General features: G+C 42.5%; 1 pseudogene; it reads left to right on the forward strand.

Annotated features, from left to right (window-relative positions):
- The window catches only part of LOC147420132 (uncharacterized), a 38,553-nt pseudogene extending 19,903 nt beyond the window's left edge, over nt 1-18,650 (forward strand).
- Nucleotides 18,651-19,400: the final 750 nt, after the last annotated feature.

Genomic DNA, 19,400 nt, shown 5'->3' on the forward strand with positions numbered 1-19,400 from the left:
CCTGAGAGACCATAGCTACAAAGATGTGAACCGAACACCGGTGGAGGAGTTTGATTCAGCTACTTTGGCGGGATCCGAATTTCCAGCTTGGTTAGGTAAACCCAAGGAGTTATGGATGTGTGGAGCTTCGAAATGTGGAAGTCTAAAACGAGAAGAAGGTGTTTTAGAAAGGGCTATCGAAGACGAAACTTATATAGGAGAACCCTTTCCAGAGGACACGCTTGAACCATTAGAATGGACACACATTCTAGCAACCCTAGATGTTTGTGCAATTCCGGATGGTCCCACAACGAAATTTTGCGACAAGGACGGGTACGATGTGGTTCCGTACTTCATGTTGAGAACTGTACTCGAAAAAGAAACTGAAAAGAACGATACACTGGAAAAGGAAGATGAAGAGGAGGTGTTTCACGACATTCCCGATCATCCTGAGTGGGGAAATGAAGCAGACAACGAGTCAACGGACAATTTAAGCGGAAACGAACAAACTATAACAGATGTCCGATTTTATGATTTTCCGAACCAAACTAAACAACGCCAGAAACGCTATAGAGCAAAGAGAAAAACAATGGGGGTTAGAACCAATCCGATGCCTAAAATAAGAGGAAAAAATCAATTCCTAATGCTAGTAAAGGCGGAAGATTGTGTTAAGGACAAGGTTTCTGGAAGAATGAGAGGCAATGATCAAAAGAGCTTACGAAAAAACAAAAGAGGCTCAAGAAATCGAGTTCAAAGGAATGGAACGAAAACTGAAACTGAAAAATCAGAAAAGAACAAGCGCAACAGAGAACACACGGAGTCCAAGCTAGGACGTAGAAACAAGTACAGAGAGCTCAAGAAAACTCTGAAAGAAGTTTGGACGACAGAAATTGAGAGTGGAGAGGACGAAAACGCCAAAATCAAGGAAAACATGGATGTTCCCTCTCACTATAGGAAATTCACAATAGAGGATAGGAAGGTGGTATTAACCCCACCTATTCGAGAGAGAAAGGAGAACGAATCTTATGACGGACCGGAGGATGCAAAAAAAGTTGATTTAGCAGCTCCAGGTGAGACACCTAGACCGGTGTACATAGCCACAGATTTGTCTCCAGGTGAGGAAGAGAGACTTTTGAGTCTTCTCAGAGAGTATAGGGATGTGTTTGCATGGTCTTATAAGGACTTAAAGGGAGTTGACCCATCGATATGCCAACACACAATCCCACTGAAACAAGACGCAAAGCCTAGCAGACAGAGACCATACACATATAATGATATGCTTGCTAAGCGAATCAAAGAAGAGATAGATAAGCTAATGGAAGCTGAATTCATATACAAGATTGAACACACCGATTGGGTATCTCCAATTGTGGTAGTACCCAAGAAGAACGGAAAACTCCGAATGTGTGTCAACTTAAAGAAAGTGAATGCTGCAACAATCAGGGACAATTATCCCCTGCCGATAATCGATCATGTTCTAGAGCGTGTATCAGGGATAACAGCCTACTCCTTTCTTGATGGTTTTTCAGGATATAACCAGCTAGCCATAGCACTGGAAGATCAACATAAAACAGCTTTTGCAACTGAGTGGGGAATCTATGCTTATAGGGTTATGCCTTTTGGTCTAACCAATGCTCCCGCAACCTTCCAGAGGCTGATGACGCATGCTTTCAAAGAATACTTAAGGTTGTTTCTAGAAATATACATGGATGACTTATGTGTACATTCTCTTCTGAGAGATGAGCATCTAGAACACCTAAGAAAAGTATTTGAGAAATGTAGGACATATCGCATTTGTCTCAATCCTGAGAAATGTGTGTTTATGGTCTGACAGGGCAGAATTCTGGGACATATTGTCTCACAAAAAGTAATATCCACGGATTTAGAGAAGATAAAAGTTATAGTGGATATGCCTAGACCAACCAATGCGAAACAAGTACAGAGCTTTATGGGACATTGCGGATATTATAGACGATTTATTTACATGTACGCTATAATAGGCCAACCACTTTACAGGCTAATAGTGAACTTTGAATGGACAGAGGAGTGTGAGGAATCGTTCAAGAAATTGAAAGAGGCACTCATTACTGCTCCAGTCTTGAAATCACCAGATTGGGAGAAGATATTCCATGTGCATATAGATGCTTCGGCATATGCAATAGGATGCATTCTGGCTCAGCCAGAAGAAGGAAACATGGATTTTCCTATCTGTTACGCCAGTCGACAGCTCAACAATGCAGAGAAGAATTACACCACAACAGAGCGAGAAGGATTAGGAATGATATATGCTGTGAAGAAATTTCGGCATTATCTTCTAGCCAACAAGTTTGTGTTTTTTACGGATCACCAAGCCTTGCTCTACCTAGTGAATAAACCATGCAATACCGGGAGAATAGTGAGATGGTTCATTATCTTACTGGAATTCGACTTCACGGTAGTAGTAAAGAAAGGAAAAACACATCTTAGAGCTGATCATCTTTCGCGATTGACGAATAGAGAAGACCCTATAGGAGTAGATGACGACATGCCAGACGCGTACTTGTTCAACATAGAAATGATACCGAAGTGGTCTCAAAATGTCGTTAGCCTATTAACCTATGGAGGAGAGTTTGATAGAAGAGAATACAACCAGAAACATATTGCTATTCAGCAATCCAAGAATCTTCAATTGGTTGCAGGAAGGTTGTATCAATTGGGAAATGATCATATTTTACGACTATGCATCAATCCTGAGGAATATAATATATGTCTGTGCGAAGCACATGTTCAGGAATGTGCATTTCATTGTTCAAGAAGGAACACATATAGGAATTTGTTACAATTGGGAGTCTATTGGCCAGGAATGAAAGAAAGCGTACATGAATATGTCACTGTATGTATTGTATGTTCATCAAAACCGCCAGCAGAGTATTCGACATTATATCAGATAATGATCGCTCCAGATTGGAGTCAGTATATTGTTGAATATCTCACAAATAGAACTTTCCCAGAAGGAACGTCAAAAGCTCGTCAGAAATCTGTAGAGACAGAAGCTAGAGATTACGCTTTAATAGGAGATCAACTCTATAAGAGAGGTAAAGACAACCAGCTTAGGATTTGCGCATCAGAGTCTGAGTATGTGATAATCCTAGAGCAAGCTCATGGAGGAGTAGGTGGAGGCCATTTCTCAGGTGATAAGACAGCAAAACTTGTCTTAGCCGTAGGAATATGGTGGCCAACATTACATATGGACGCTGAGGAATACGTTAAACGGTGCGATGACTGTCAGCGGACCAAAGTACCACTTAAAAGAGATGATATGCCGCTTAGACCAATGATGGGGGCAAGAGCTTTTGCAAAATGGGGGATTGATTATGTCGGACCCATTTCACCTCCTGCATATAAGACTCATGCACAATACATCATTGTGGCTACAGACTATCTAACAAAGTGGGTCGAAGCAAAGGCAACTCAAAAAGCAGATGCCAGGACCACGACACAATTTCTATATGAATACGTCTTTGTACGATATGGATTGCCAATAGAAATTGAGTGTGATCGAGGCACACATTTTATAAATGAAGTGATAGAGATCCTTCTAGATGAATTCATGGTAATCCATAGGAAATCAGCCCCGTATCATCCACAAGCAAACGGACAAGCTGAAGCAACAAACAAAACCATATGCACGGTCCTCACGAAGATTGTATCTGAGTCGAGAACTGACTGGGACCATAAGTTGCATTCAACATTATGGGCATATAGGGTAGCATATAAAACATCAATAGGAACGACCCCATATAACATGGTTTTTGGGCTAAATGCTATCTTACCAATAGAATTCTTGATTTCAACCTTAAGGGTGGCTAAGGATCTAGAGTGGACAGGGCATGAGCTTTCTGATAGAATAGATGACCTGGAAACGCTAGATGAGCTTCGCCTAAAAGCAGTAGCTTCTATCTACGCTCAAAAAAGGCGACAAAAAGAATTTTTTGATAAGCATGTACGGACTAAAGAGTTTAAGGTTGGGGACTATGTCCTAGTTTACACTCTGAAACAACATGCTAAGAAGCTTAAAAAGCGAGGGATGGGACCTCTGGTGATTAAAGATCTATCACCAAGTGGAGCCGTCAAGCTTGCTACATTAGACGGAGAAGAAATGCCCAATTGGATTAGTGGATGCAGAGTGAAAAAGTATCTTTTGCCGCTAACCCAAGACATGCTTCTCAAAATACATCAAGAAAAGCTGCGTGTCCAGAAAAAGAAAAAGATTGTGGAGGAAGCGCAAGCCGAGGCGAAGGAAAGAATGGAGAAAAGAAGACTACTGCGTCAGAAACAGCGCAATGAAGGAGCAATACGAATAAACACAGTCAGTATAACAGAAATGGATAATGACAAAGAAGAACCCATCATTGAATGCAAAGTAGGAACCAACCAAATCAAAGCCAGAGCACTATTGGATTCAAGAGCTCAAGATAACCTACTTTCACTCAGTTTGTATAGACAATTGACAAATGACACTAAACTACAAACTGCCAAGCAAGAGTTAAAGAGTTACTCTGAGAATTCAATCAAAACTGTCGGATGCACAGTTTTACATATACAGATTAACCAGTATGTGTATCCTCATATATTTTACGTGGTTGAAGACCAAGCTACACAACAACCATTATTGCTAGGACAACCATGGCAGAAGCAATACAATGCAATGATTGACTGGAGTTCTAAATCAGTGCTTATCAAATACGAAGGTGAAAGTCAATCAGTTAAGTTCACCAAAGGAGAAGAGCCAACTCCAAAGGACGAATCCAAAGACAAAGGTAAACAACAACCAAAGAAAAAGAAGAAGCAATGGCAACCAAAAGTTTCTATACAACCGGATTACTCTTCGACGAGGAATTCTCAACAGTGGATAAGGAAGACGAGCAATAATATAACAGCTCAACCTTGGGAAAAAACGGAGTCAAAGTTGGTATGGAGACCAAAAAAGGTTGTGCCAGAGAACACAAAGGTGGAAAACAGAGTCTTCAATACCAGACAACAGAGTGATTCCAGACAATCAAGGACAGTGAAACAGATCTGGATTCCAAAGAAGTTCATGACAGCACAAAGCTATAGCAAGCAAATTTGTATCCCAAAGATTTGTAAACAGGAACTCCCTTCAGTACAATCAACGGAAACTCCTAGGTATTTCAAGTCGAGGAAATCAACACAAAGAACAAAGCAGGTTTGGGTCGCAAAGAGTTTGTGGCAAGCACAAGTGAAGCGGAAGCAGATTTGGATTGTAAAAAAGAACAACAAAGTGAAGAAGAATCCATCTACTGATTCTACTACCGAAGTGCCAAAACCAATCCAAAACCCGACCACCAATCCTTCAATCAAACAAAGAGCAGCTTTATTGGAAAGACTGTTGTATCATCGCTCTACAATTGCATTGGGAACTTATGACCAAAACAACTACAATGCTTCGTCCACAGACACTTCATAGTCGTCCGGGAGGACTCAGACTAGGAGGGGGGGAGGTATACAGGTATACAGGTATACAGGAGTTACAAAGCAGCTACAAGCGCCAAAAACAAAGAAAAACAAAAATTATATTACAAGGGCAGTGCCTTACATGATTTTGCAATTTTTATGTTTGATTGCGGATATTGATAATATTTATGCCCTTATATACCTTGTTTTGCAACAAGAAGAGATCAAATGATGAATTTGGGTCTCTACACGTGTAAATATCACTAAATAAAAGTGTTTTTGGAGCTAAAAAGTGGTAATCCAAGTCCAAAAATCACAAATAAGTGTATATTCATATACATAGGGTTACCAGCTATTTATTGTGTATGTGTGGAATTTTTTGGCTTCAATTTGCTATTTTCCTTTATTTTTTATGATTTTCTTGATAAAAGTAAAAGAAAAATAAAAAAGCAAGTGAAATGAGATCGGAAAAAAGAAAAGAATAGACGTTGATGGTCCTAATGACAAGGGCAACCCATGGTAAAAATTGGGTACAATTCTGAAAAAGTTGCGAAAAGCCCGAAATGACAGAATTTTGGCAAAGTGGACAGATTTCTCAGAAACAGGTCAAACGGAGTCCAAATTGAGAAATTTCAAATCCTAAAGTGCATTTCACGACGAGATAGGAGCACATGTCAAATTTGGTAACAAGTGATCCGGGAAGCCCGAAGTTAAGTATTTTTCACATCACTTTCAAGCTCATTTCCACTACTACCTTCTTGGAGAGAGCAAAGAGCACACAGAAGCATCCGACCTTCTATCGCCTTCTACGACTGCTACGAGAGCTCAGAGGACACCAGACATGAGAGGTAGACTCGTTGCCATAATCTTTTGATGCTTATCGTTAACTTTTGTCGCGAAAACTGACCAAAACCAAGAAACAAGAGCAGACGGGGAATGGGGAAGAACGCTAGGTAGGGGCACAACCGCCTAACCAAACCTTGCAATAACTTAGAGGTGGGTTACCCTAGCATAGAAGATGGGTTTCTAACACTCAAAGCTCGAGAAATAACGACTTGAAAAAACCTAGGTCAACATAGCCTGCAAGAGGCAAACAGGAAAAAGTTGTCGAACCGACACAAAACTTCTCAGGAAGCTTAACAACATCGAGGGCAATGCAACCATGGAGTATCTCCGGGTTTGGATCACCAAAAGTAGGTCGGAACAACCGATTCGGCTGCGGACACACAAAGCGTCATTTTGGCATAACGGCTAAAATTGACGACCAAATGATATGAAACTTCACAAGCAGCTTCAAATATACATGGATGACTTATGTTTGTAAGCAAAACCCAAAAGAAAGCTGATTCACTTACCGATGGTGAAAAAGACGCTTTCGGACAACCAAATGGAGAAAGATGGAGAACGGGGAGCCAAAGTCAAGTTCAACCAAATAGGTGGCTTCACAACATATCCAATGAGTTGGAAATGCAACTCTCGAGAAGAAAAGTTGAAGAAATTCAACTCCAAGGCAAAAAGACGACTTCGGAGACTGAAATGCCTATAAGGGGGCTTTTTAGCTAAACTGATGACTTTTTAAGTTGAAAACTAGTTAGCAGGGCTTAGGGCACTAGCACAAAGCATTCTTTGCACAAAAAGACCAACATTTCAAGAAAAGACATCATACGCGTATGATGTCTCACAGCATGATTTTCACATCCATTTCAACATTTGAGTGCATAGCCTCATTCCACATGTTAATCACATCCTATGAACCAAGTATCATGAGAATTGGAGTTAGAAAACCCAAGGAAAACCAAAAAGACGCAAATTAGGCCATAAAATTGATTTTTGGTCCTAATTTTGTCAAAATAACTCCAAACTCAATGAAACTTTGTAGGATTGTTGATTAACACATCTACAAGCTATCTGGAACCAAAAAGCACCATTTTGACACAAAAGACATTATACGCGTATGATGACTATTTGCACTTACAGAGCCAAAACTGCTCATTTGTCATCATACATCCATTATATATATCTAATACATGCTACATATGAAGTTTGGAACCATTTGGTCAAGTGGATCACCCCATTAGCCCAATTGAAGGAAAATCCTTCACCTAAAGCCTATTTTTGGCCCAAATCCAACATACTCAAGTCCAAACCAAGATTTGAGTAGATATAGTCCTTCACTAGTACATGGGGAGTCCACAGAACCAATCCCATGAAAAATTGATGAAAAAGACATCATACGCGTATGATGTCTCCAGAGCCAATTTTAGCCCAAAATCTATCCAAACTTCATAAATCCACTGAATAAACCTATCTAAAGCCAAATCCAAGCTTATAGAGAAATTTGGTCCAAAAATACACTAAAAGACATCATACGCGTATGATGTCTCACTATGTGATTTTGGCACCTCAGGGCTTCAACCACCAAACAGAAGCGATCTACATGCCATTTGAAGGTGAACCACCAAGTTTTATCCAATTTGGATCATAAAATCCAATTCCCTTTCAAAATTGTGCCAAGAGACTGAACTGGACTAAACTGGCCAAAACTTGACCAAATGGTATCCAAACTCAAATCCAAGCATATGATACTCATGTATACACTATCAGATACAAGCACAACCAATATGAAGTCATTTTGACACAAAAGACATCATACGCGTATGATGTCTCCAGCATGATTTTGAGCCCAGTTTGCATATTTTTTTCACCTACCCTGCATCCTTAGGCCCTGAATAGCTCATGTTTCAATTTTCAAGTCATTTGAATAGTTAAAAGCTTCATTTCGGCTTTCAGTACTAAAAAGACGCTAACTTCTGAAATTGGAGTTACAGGATCCATGGATTCCGCCAAGTTATCAGCAACAAAGAGAAAAAGACCGACAATCAAAGATGCTCTTGCAGAAGCAGAACCCTTTGACATTCCAGCAGAAACCCTCAAGCCAACCAAAACTTGGGTGGAGGAAGCAATACTGGAACAAGAGGGAATAAAGATCTACCAGGGGAGTTTCAGAGATCCTCAAGGGCAAGCGGTGGATATACCGATGATCCCACAAGAATTGGTGGATTATAGCAGGTCAGAGAACATCAGCAGGTACCTGGAAAGGGCAGACTTGCACAGATTCTTCACCTCGAGACCATCAGGTGTAGATACAAGAAGAGTGTATGAGTTGGCAACCTCCATTCAGAAGGATGGGAAAGCCACATTGACAGCAATAGATGGAGAGAAAGTAGAGGTACAGATCACTCCACAGCTCATTGCAGATGCATTGAAGCTGCACAACAAAGGGAGCTCTGTCAGGGAAAGAAGGGAGGCTATAGAGTTTTATGGGTCCAAGAAACAAAATGCAACCTATGGAGATATGGCAGACCAAAGAGCGGCAACCCTTTGCCGACTGTACAACCAGTTTCTCCATATTTGCAGTAAAAGACCGCAAAAGTATACGACACCACCCCATGCCATTGCAACTACCATCACATGGGCATTGAAGAGCAATATGCCAAAAGAGGTGAATTACGCTCAACACATCCACGAGCAAGTAATTGCCATGCACAACGAGAAGCCAAAGTATATAGGAGGAGCTGAAGTTCTGACAAGAATAGCTTATGAAGCTATTGGAGCCAGAGATCAATGGCCAAAGGTTCCCTCCCAGAATGAGTGGCTTAGAGAAGCCGATGAGGAGGAAGAATATCCTGAAGTATCCAAGAGGGCGTCCACAAGAGCACGCAGGAAACTAGAAATAGTTTCAGAACCTGAAGAGGATGTGGATGAGCCGCTTATGAAGAAAGTAAAGAAGAAGGTTGCTCCCAAGCAAACGAAAAGTCAGAAAGCGACAAGAATGGAAAGACTGGTGGAGCAGTTTAGAGTGGAAAGAGCTCTAAAGGGGGACTTTGAAGAAAAGTGGGTGCCAGACCCCACCAAAGTCGGAACTAGCTCAGCCAGGCCACATGTTGATCAATACGATCAATATATTAGAGCGTATGAGGAGTCAGAGGCTATACTGGAGCAGCAACCTGTCGAGCCATACACTGAAGAGGAAGTACAGCTTTTAAAAGCTGAGCTGAAAAAGGACGACAAGGGGAAGAAGGAAGTAGATGAGTCCACTGAACCTCAAGAGAAAGACGGGCAAGCAAACAAAGGGAAAGCCAAGATGACTGAGGACAATCAGCCCTCCTTTACTGATGTACCAAGCCCGAAGAAGACGGAAATCATTGTGGAAGAGACCACAGTAGAGATGGACACGGCTGGTATGGAAAAGCCGGAGGCCGGGACCAAGGAAAAGGAGATAGATCCAATTCAACAAAAGAAAAACGATTATGAGGATCTGGTAGCGATAGGGTACACTGAAGCAGAGGCCCTTGAAGCAGTTTATGGGATCACCCTACAAAAACAAGATGATTGGAGAGGGACAGAGGAAAAAATAAAGAGTACAAAAGAGAGTAAAGAGAAACTGGACGAGCAGAACGTACTAGAAGAGCCGAAGCCAGTGGAGGTGGTGGCAGAAAAAGCTTTAGAGTTGACAGATGAAGATGAAAAAGACATGCACATGGTGCATGAACTGCTCAACAAGATCAAAGAAAGATTCAAGGCAAAGGAAGTGGAGATTGAGACAGCCAAACAAAGGGAAGCCGAGTTGCAGAGGAAATTAGAGAATGCTATGACTGAATCTGAAAGTCATAAAGCATCACTCTACGACGCGGAAAACGAGAGAGACGGCTTGATACTCCAGCTAGCCGAGGCCTCAAGAGAAGTAACAAGTCACAGGAAGCAAGGGAGCGGATGGAAGACGACTTGGAGGCGGCTAAAGATGAGCTCATTGAGCTAAGGGAAAGAGTCGAGCTCCAAGAAAGAACAATCACTAGACTCAGGACTACTCCTAGAGCTAGCAGAGCAGGGACCGAACAAGAGGGAGCTCTTGTACCAGCTCTGGAAGACCAGGTCCGAAGCTTACAAAGAGAGCTAAGATTAGAGCAAGTGCAAAGGTTGCACATTGTGGAGGGATCATTGGCAGCAGAGGAGAGGCTCACTTTAGAAAATCAAACACTAAGAACAGAGAATGAGACCCTCCGCAAACAGCTCCAAGATCTACAAGAGCAACAAAGAAGAGAGACAGAGACACCACATGAAGAATCAGGTGGAGCCGCCATAGAGCTACCAGAAACTGGAGAGGCAACCACAATTGAAGATCCAGCCCCAGTTCACGAGGTGGCCTCGACTTCAGGAATCTCTGAAGAAGAAGAACAAAGGCTCCATGACCAAATAGAAAAGTCAGCAAAGGAGAGTGCCAAGGCGGAAATGGAATGGGAGAGGGCCTCATCTCCATTAGACTTCAGGGATTAGACACAAAAGTGCTCCATGAAGAGTGGATGCAACCCAGCCTGCCTTTCCCTTTGATGAAGTTTGAAGTGATAAAAACGAAAAAGAGAATAGAGGAGGAGCAGTATGTCGCTCTTTACGAAGGCGACATCACAAAGGAGGAACAGTCAAAGAAGATAGTAGATTCACAACCTAGATGGAGGAAAGGTTGGCTGAACAAATACCCAGCCTACCTCATCTACTTGGTGGAGGCACCAAAGGAGATTCGGGAGAATGCAACCTTCTGCCCGGTGCCAAGAGTCAGAAGCTGGAAAGAGCATGGCAGGATTGCAGAAAAGAAGCCAAATTGGATTAATTACCCCAGGATGCCAGGACCAAAGACAGGAGAGAGAATAGGTAAAGCCTACATGGTGAAAACCCTAACGGGCACCATCAAGCTCTTTACTGGCTCTCCTGACCTTTCGTGTCAGATGCTCTAGAAAATTTGCAGGACTCTCTTAGCTTGCATTGAAGTGTTCGCGCCAGATAAAGCCACGACCTCGAGTCTACTATCGATGGCCGACACAGTGACTGATATGATGTATGATCTTTCATTGCAGCCTTCTCCAAAAGTGTTGCACCTCCTATACCAGAGGATTATGTTTTTGCCTAGCTTCCACATGCAAACATTCGAAGAAGCTTTCTACACCGGCTTTTTCACCCACGAAAGTAAAATATTCGGCCCAACCTTGACCATCGGCAACCTACGATATGAATCACATTTGCAGATGCTCAAGACGACAGGACTTTATTGACCAAGCATAAAAGTCATGTCAGGGACGACATGAACGCGGAGGGGGGGAGTGTTGAGCCAGCAGAGGATCACACCCACATTTTTGCTCACACTCATCATTTTTGTAACCATTGATTGTAATAAATGTCTTTCCGACATTGATTTTGAATGGGGCCATTCATTAAGTAACGGGACTCAATTGAGTTTCCAGCTTGTAATCCCGAAGTAATTTCACTCGCTGATGTAATTAGTTAGAGATGTTCTCACCTCCAAGGCTGAGGTATATAAGCCAAAGTTTTTGTAACCTAAAAAAGATTCAGATTATTAATCAACGTGAGTTTTTGAGCGCCGTGACTGTGTCTGAGAGAGAGAGAGAGAGAGAGAGAGAGAGAGAGAGAGAGAGAGAGAGAGAGAGAGAGAGAGAGAGAGAGAGAGAGAGAGAGAGAGAGAGAGAGAGAGTCTTATCTACTTGCTATGCGAGCTACGGAGCCGCCATTGGAGAAGCGACACCGCCATTGTGTTCGCAACGACGAGAGCTACGCACAGATACCAAGAGTGCGCGCTATCGGCTTCTATGTGTGGTAAGTTCCTACGAGCTTCGGTGTGAGTTTTCTTCCAACTCGTGTGTCGGAATAGAGCGTGCAGCATATCTATAGAACCACAATGAGTAGAGCTACACATTAGTACCATCGGGGTCAAGTTTTGGTCACCTGTATTTTTCGGCCTGTCTTCATACGCGTTTACCGCACGGACTGGTTATAGGCTGATTTTGCAGTTCAAGTCTTTAGGGTGTTGTTCTTACCTAGTGTATAGACTTCCCCTTGAGTTTGAGATCGATTCAATGATTCTAGATCCTGTTTCGTATAGCATTCGTTCGTAGTACGGATTTCAGTCACTTGCGTATTTTAGAACTTAGATTTGATTTCCTTAGTAGTGATTGTCATTAGAAGGTCGAGTAGGTGATTTGACACCCACCTAGTTGTTTCCATGCGCCTGCGGGTCAAGCTCCGTCCTCGTCTGACAAATTCTGTTGTTGGTTGAGTTCTCACTATTTAGCTTCCACTAGCGGCGTAACCACCTTAACAATATACTACTTACACTACCTTATATATAGAGATTAGGATCTCAAGTGAAGGGAGGGCATGTGGGACAAGTTCCTCAAGTCCTCCACCGTTACCTTCACACTAACCCTTTGGACTTACTAATTCTAGTCCTCTCCCCACCTAGGAAAAGACTAGTTTTAGGATTCCGAGAGCTGTACGTAACCCAATCGGGGGTTGTAAACCATGACACATCCCTCTAGCCAAGATGCTTGTTTTGAGCTATTTCATGCCATATTCTGTGGCTCGGTTAAAAAAAAGGGACCAAAAATACAAAAATTGGGTTGTAAACACCTAAAAACTAGGTGAGCGGCCTTCACAGGCACTCACCAACACCTCTAGAGTGTCGAGGTCACATGCACCTACACTCTGGTTGTGTGATAGAGGACGAGCACATCGAGAGTGTCTCTGTTTACGCGGGCACTCATTATTCCTCTACCTTAGGTTTCGGAGCTTCAGCGGGAACTCGAGGTAGTACCACTCAGGACCCGCATATTGCGTCTAGTGACTCTTCCTCTGACTACGACGTCATGGAGGGTTACCCAATGCCTAATCCTGATAGCCCAAGCTAAGACATGCATGCCATGGGCCCACTGTCCGGGCCGAGCGTGCTTAGACGCTTGAAGGAAACCTTTAGTAGAGCCACTCGCTCCGAACATGGAGCTAACGATAAATGAGGGGGTTGGGGAAGTTTATTTTCCATTCATGACCAACATAGACCCCATGCTCTTGGAGAGTGTGCACGTGAATACTCCATTCACTGCACCCCCTGACTCTTTAGAGCTATTTCCCTCCGAGGTTATATTACCTGATGGTAGAAGCCTTGCCAAAGTACAGAAGTTGAGCGGTATATCATTGCAGCTAGGGAAAAGGAAATCGAGAGCTTATGCAAGGTGGAGCAATGAAGAGATTTAAAAGAAAAAGCCCCTATGTCAATATCGTTGCTAGGAGAGCAATCGAGTGCTCCTGAATTAGTGAGCACTAAGGGTCAACCCATAGAGAGCCACATTGCAGTTCAAAGGACACCCCTAGCACCTCAATCGTAGATGGAGTGTTCCTAAATGAAAATTGGGAGTACGAACTACAAACAAAAACTCTAACCGACCTATACATAGGTCACACCTATCACATGGGTTGGTTAGATGTCCTACAATCCACAACGGGTGCTACTAGTGTAGAGGATCAACAACAAAGAGTTTATGAGGTCATCCCTAGGGTTATTGAGCTAGAGAGACAGAACAAGGGGATCCACATGCCTTCAACAGGTCTTATGAGATTCTTGGATATAGGGAAGGCTAAACAAACAACCTTATCGCAAATGGAGACTCCCTCGGTAAGTTCAATGGATCCTCCATACGTTGTTTTGCCAGGGGTCTCAGTGCAATCTAAGCCCACAAGTGATCGCTTTACCTTTCCAAGTCTAGCTCATCTTTCCCTTGATGACACCACGGCTACCATGCCTACCCCAATGATGGGCATGCCAAGAAACATGCCATGGACCTCATTTGTTAGTAAAGCACCGCTACATGGTAGCTCAATGCCTGCAATAGTACCTACAAGTGTGCACCAATCGTATACACCTATAGGTCCTCGTACTCATGTAGTCCCTAGCCCTCCCATTGTTTCAACAACCTATGTTCCACAACCACAACACCCAAGCTCTTATTTCCATGGGACTATACCAGCTAGCATTAGCATGTCACATCCGACGTCTGCTATGCCTAGGGCCACACATATGAACTTTGGGCCACCACATGGCACAACACCGTACCAAACATGGAAACCAAGGGCTTCCTATGTGCCCAACCCAATTCCAATACCTAGACCACATGTAGTCTCTAGAGTGCCTTCACCCACGGTGCCTACTCACTTAGGTGACTTGGCAACATTTGCTCAAGCTATCGAGATCAATCTATTGTTGAGAATACGCGTAACATGCCTGATAGAGAACCTAGAAGTAAGGCAGTACAAATAGACAAGCTCACACAAAAATTTGGTGGAGATGGGGATGTGAGAAATCATATCGAGGTGTTTGAACAAATATGCAATTATCTAGGAGAACACAATGACCTACATAAGAGGAATGCTTTAAGCCTAACCTTAAGTGGGAAGGCTGGAGATTGGTATAGGACCTTAAGGATAGAAGAGAAAACGATCTACTCTACTCTTAGGAGATTGTTCTTGAAAGAGCACATAAGAGAGGGATTACTTTGGGGTGTAGCATCTCAGATCCAGAAAGCCCAACGAGAAGAAGGTGAATCTGTGAGAGACTTCATTAGTCGCTTAAAGAATTTGAATTCTCGATGTAATCCAAACGAGCGATTTAACAATAACCAATTACTCAATAGATTCATTAGGGAATTGCGACATGAAAGTATCTATAATGGCCTAGTCATTAGAGGTATCACTACTTGGGAAGCAGTCACCATGAATGCAATCCAATTAGAAGATAATTTGATGATTGCAGGAGAAAGAGTGTCTACCGAGCCAAAGTCTAGTAGCTCACAAGCATCAGGGCATGAGCCAATGAAGATAAAGCTAATTGTGAAAGAGCAAACCATACCTGAGATGACTTTGGTAGATCTCACCAAGGCTATCCAAGAAAGCCTTAGGGGTAATTGTGCTCCACAAAACACTCATGTGTATCCAAGAAGGGAGCAACAATGGTGCTCAATTTTCTTGGTCCCACATACTACGAGTGAATGCCCTACTTTCAGAGTGAAGTTTAACGGGACTTGTAACACGTTTGGTAGGTATGGCCATCAATCTAAGGATTGTCTAATGCTTAAACGCATCATGTAAAATAGACCACCTGTAGCCTGGACAGACTCACCTAGAGTTCCTGGATTGATGCCTACCCCACCAGTTGAGCAACACTTGTCATTACAACACATGGTCCCTAGAACCCAAAATGTGGTCCAAACCACACTGTTGCCACCTCTAGTGCTAGGACCGCAACCCCCTCATCCAAGAGTTACACCTATGAACCAATATGTTGCAAGTCATCTAGTACTTATTTAGATTTCAAAGAGGACATAGACTCTAGTATCACCTATGGAGTCGACATGCTTGAGGAGTGTCCCATGTACTACATGGAAGACCATTGGGAACAAATCAAACCTGTATATCAAGCTATTGCTTTAGCAGTAAGAGACCAGAACATCAATAATTTTACCAGGAGACAACCTCTTCAGTGCTGCGAATGGGGTGGACCACATCGAGTAGCTGCGTGCCCTATTAGAATGCAAAAGAATAGTGCAATAATGCAAACAAGTCAAGGGAGTGCATTGGCAATGCCAATGCTCACTTGTAATAGTTGTGGCATAGATCATTTGATTGCACAGTGTCCTAACAATCCAAATGCACCAAAGATCACACCGTTAAACTTAATAGAGATTGTCGATGGGACACCACAAACTACAAACATAGCACCAGTGAATGCACTCACACGGTCGATGCTCCAAAAGCAAAATTACATCCTCGAGGAGAGAGATGATGCATCTATTGGTCGAGCGAGGAATAAGAAAACACGAAGAAAGAGATCCCTTAATGCTTCTAGCTCAAAACCTAGCTCAAAGACTAACATAGGGACAGGAGAGGATTCCGTGTATATGAATGACCCTGAAGATGACTGTGGGACACATGTCTAACCTCACTATCCTATCTTATTGCAATATTAGCGAGAACCACTATTAAATTGTCAATCCATGGGATGAATCTGACTCGACTAGTGCATAGAGGCTACAAGAGGGTGTCAATCTCTTGGAAAACACCTAACAACTCTCATCTAACTCAAGCTACACTCAAGTAACAGAAATCACTAAAAGTCAATCACTCATCGGCAAACAAATCACATCCGTTGCAGCATTAAATGACATCCAAACGTAACAAAAATTCTAGGACATGTTTATAAGACCTAAGCACACATGCTTATGGTCTCAAACCCCACTTTAGGTCAAGTGCCAAAATCGCGATTATTAACAGCAGTGGATTTTTGACCTAGTCATTTTCGACCCAGAATGCATCTAAATGCTTAGCAATGATGCCCCAATACCCCGCCTATGCTCAGGTTTTGATTTGCAAGTGCAAATGCCTAATTATGATGAAATTAGGCCGCAGGTCGGCGACGTCGAAAGCTATGAAATACTGTGAAGTGCTTACGTCAATGCATGAAGCTCTTATCTACGGTTGCAATGCAACAAACACGACTGCAATGTGACAACCGGGGAGGGAGTAGGAAGCACGAGAAGGAGAGAGGTGAGCACCGTTAGCTCACGCTGTGTATTTCATTATCCAAAACTTAATAATAACTTACAAAAATTGGCTTTTATACCTTAGCCAAGGTTTTTGGTTGTCAAAACTAATAATTTGGGAGTTCTACCAAAGATGGGTAATGACAGGTTGATACAATCTGGAAGCTTGTAGCCCCAGCTCATCAATTACAAGGTTTATTCAAAAAATAGGAGTTACAGTATTCCAGATTTATCAAAATAATAAGTGTTTTTACAATGAGAACTCCAAAAATGATATCCGTGGTATCTGTGTTAGCTTGCTGCTAACATTCCCCCCTCCTCGCTTGTGTCATCCCTTGACACAGCTTTATGGGCTGAAGTAGTCTTCGGGCTGGCTGCGAGAGAGGCGGTCTTTAAGCGTTGCTAGAGCCTTTTGATATATGATTTTCCATTCCTTATCTAGCACTTGCAAGAACTGCATAGTTACTCTGTTTTTCAGCTCCACTGCTGAGTAGCCTACAAACCCTGAGGTCAGGTTGCTGATCACTGGTGCAAATATCTTCGTTCGCCAAGTGAAGAATCCTGTGTAGAACGCTTCTTTAAACGCCAGCATATTGTGAGAAGGTAGAAACATGCACCTGGCGTAGAAGCCATAGAGGACTTCTTCAAAAGGTTGATCATTGAGATCATAGCACAACCCTTTGTTACCCTCAAGGAATGACATCCAAGGGGCACCTGCTTGCTCTGGCTCATTGAAGACTTCGATGCAGGTGAGCAGCATTCGGTTGATTTTGTATAGCATAGCACATGACAAATCTGGTAGATTTTTAAAGAATGACATGGCACCCTTTAGGGTTTTCACCATGTATTCTTCAGTCGCTAGTCCCTTTTCTGGAGCAGGCAATCTGGGGTAATTCAGCGCATATCTTGACACAAAAAGGAGTCCCTTTCTCGTGGGGATTCAGACCAATACACCTCAAAAACGGAATCTTAGGGAGAAATTGATTCAGAGACAGAGGAACAAACCACTGAACCAAGTCTAGGAACTAAATACTCAAGGCCTAGTACAACCGTCTATGGTAATTTATTGGAGAGTGAAGAGGATACAAGCGAAGACCTATCAGGCGAGTCGGGTTCAAACGTTTACCAAAATGAAAACCTCAACAAGAAACAAAGGTCATATAAGAGGTGATGATATCGAGCAAATATGAGAGCCAAGATAAACAAAGAAAGATCTAATGCATAATGGCTTAGCTATGTAGGGGTATGTGATGCTCATCGAAAGCTAGTACACAATTGGGGTGAACATCTCCAGAGTGTCATGTGGTGCAGCCTGCAACCCATTGACCTTGCCCAATTGGAGATTACCGAGCCAAAATTGAGTCGAACGGTAAGAAGGTGTCAAAACCAAGAGTTAGCACAACAACAAAAGGAGACACACTTAAAGGAAAGGTCCCTATTAGAACTGACTTACATCCGGCTCCTAAACATTTTAAATCTTACACCACGGGGGAGCGAAAATTTTTGTACGCCAAAGCTCAACGAATGCCTACTGATGGAAGCAGTGGAGTCTGTGATGGTCCAGTGGTAGTTAAAGACATAGAATTAGCAGAACTAGCTGAGGAGTCTAAACCAGTCTTTATTTCTCAAGACCTTACTGAAACTGAAGAGGCTGTACTTAAGGAGCTCCTCAAGGACTACAAGGATATCTTTGCTTGGACATATCATGACATCAAGGGCGTTCCACCTTCTGTGGTGCAACATATAATTCCCATGATCAGCATTGCTAAACCCATCCACTAGCAACGACCCTATCCAATGAATCCTAAGTATGCAAAAATTGTACAAGAGGAGATTGAAAAACTTATTCAATGTGGATTCATATACCCTATTGAGCACTCAGAATGGGTTTCTTTAATAGTCATTGTGCCAAAAAAGAATGGGAAACTAAGAGTGTGTGTGGACCTCAAGAAGGTTAATGCAGCCACTAGGAGAGATCATTACCCCTTGCCATATTCAGAACATGTGCTTAAAAGAGTTGCGGGCAAGGAAGCTTATAGATTTTTAGATGGATACTCTGGTTACAATCAAATCACGATTGCATTAGAGGACCAAGCTAAAACTACTTTTATCACAGAGTTTGGAGTGTTTGCATTTCATGTTATGGCTTTTGACTTAACAAATGCACCTACTACATTCCAACGGTTAATAAACACAGCGTTTAAAGAATTTCTAAGGGAGTTTTGTGAAGCTTTCCTAGACGACCTCTGTGTTTATTCTTCTTGGGAGAAGCATTTATTATGTCTACAAAAAATATTTGAAAGGTGCAGATTTTATCGCATCTCATTGAACCCTTTCAAATCCAATTTTGGGTTAAGCATGGAGTCATTCTAGGGCATAGTGTCCAAGAACGGGATTTCCACAGACAAAGGCAAGATTAAATCCATTGCCAATTTGCCATCACCTACAAACTATAAAGGACTTCAAAGATTCATGGGCATGCTGGTTATTATCGACGGTTGATTTTAAACTTTGTCGAGATAGCGCGTCCAT

This window comes from Adiantum capillus-veneris, chromosome 28 (assembly GCF_014529385.1).
Source record: "Adiantum capillus-veneris isolate H3 chromosome 28, ASM1452938v2, whole genome shotgun sequence".
Taxonomy (NCBI): Eukaryota; Viridiplantae; Streptophyta; class Polypodiopsida; order Polypodiales; family Pteridaceae; genus Adiantum; species Adiantum capillus-veneris.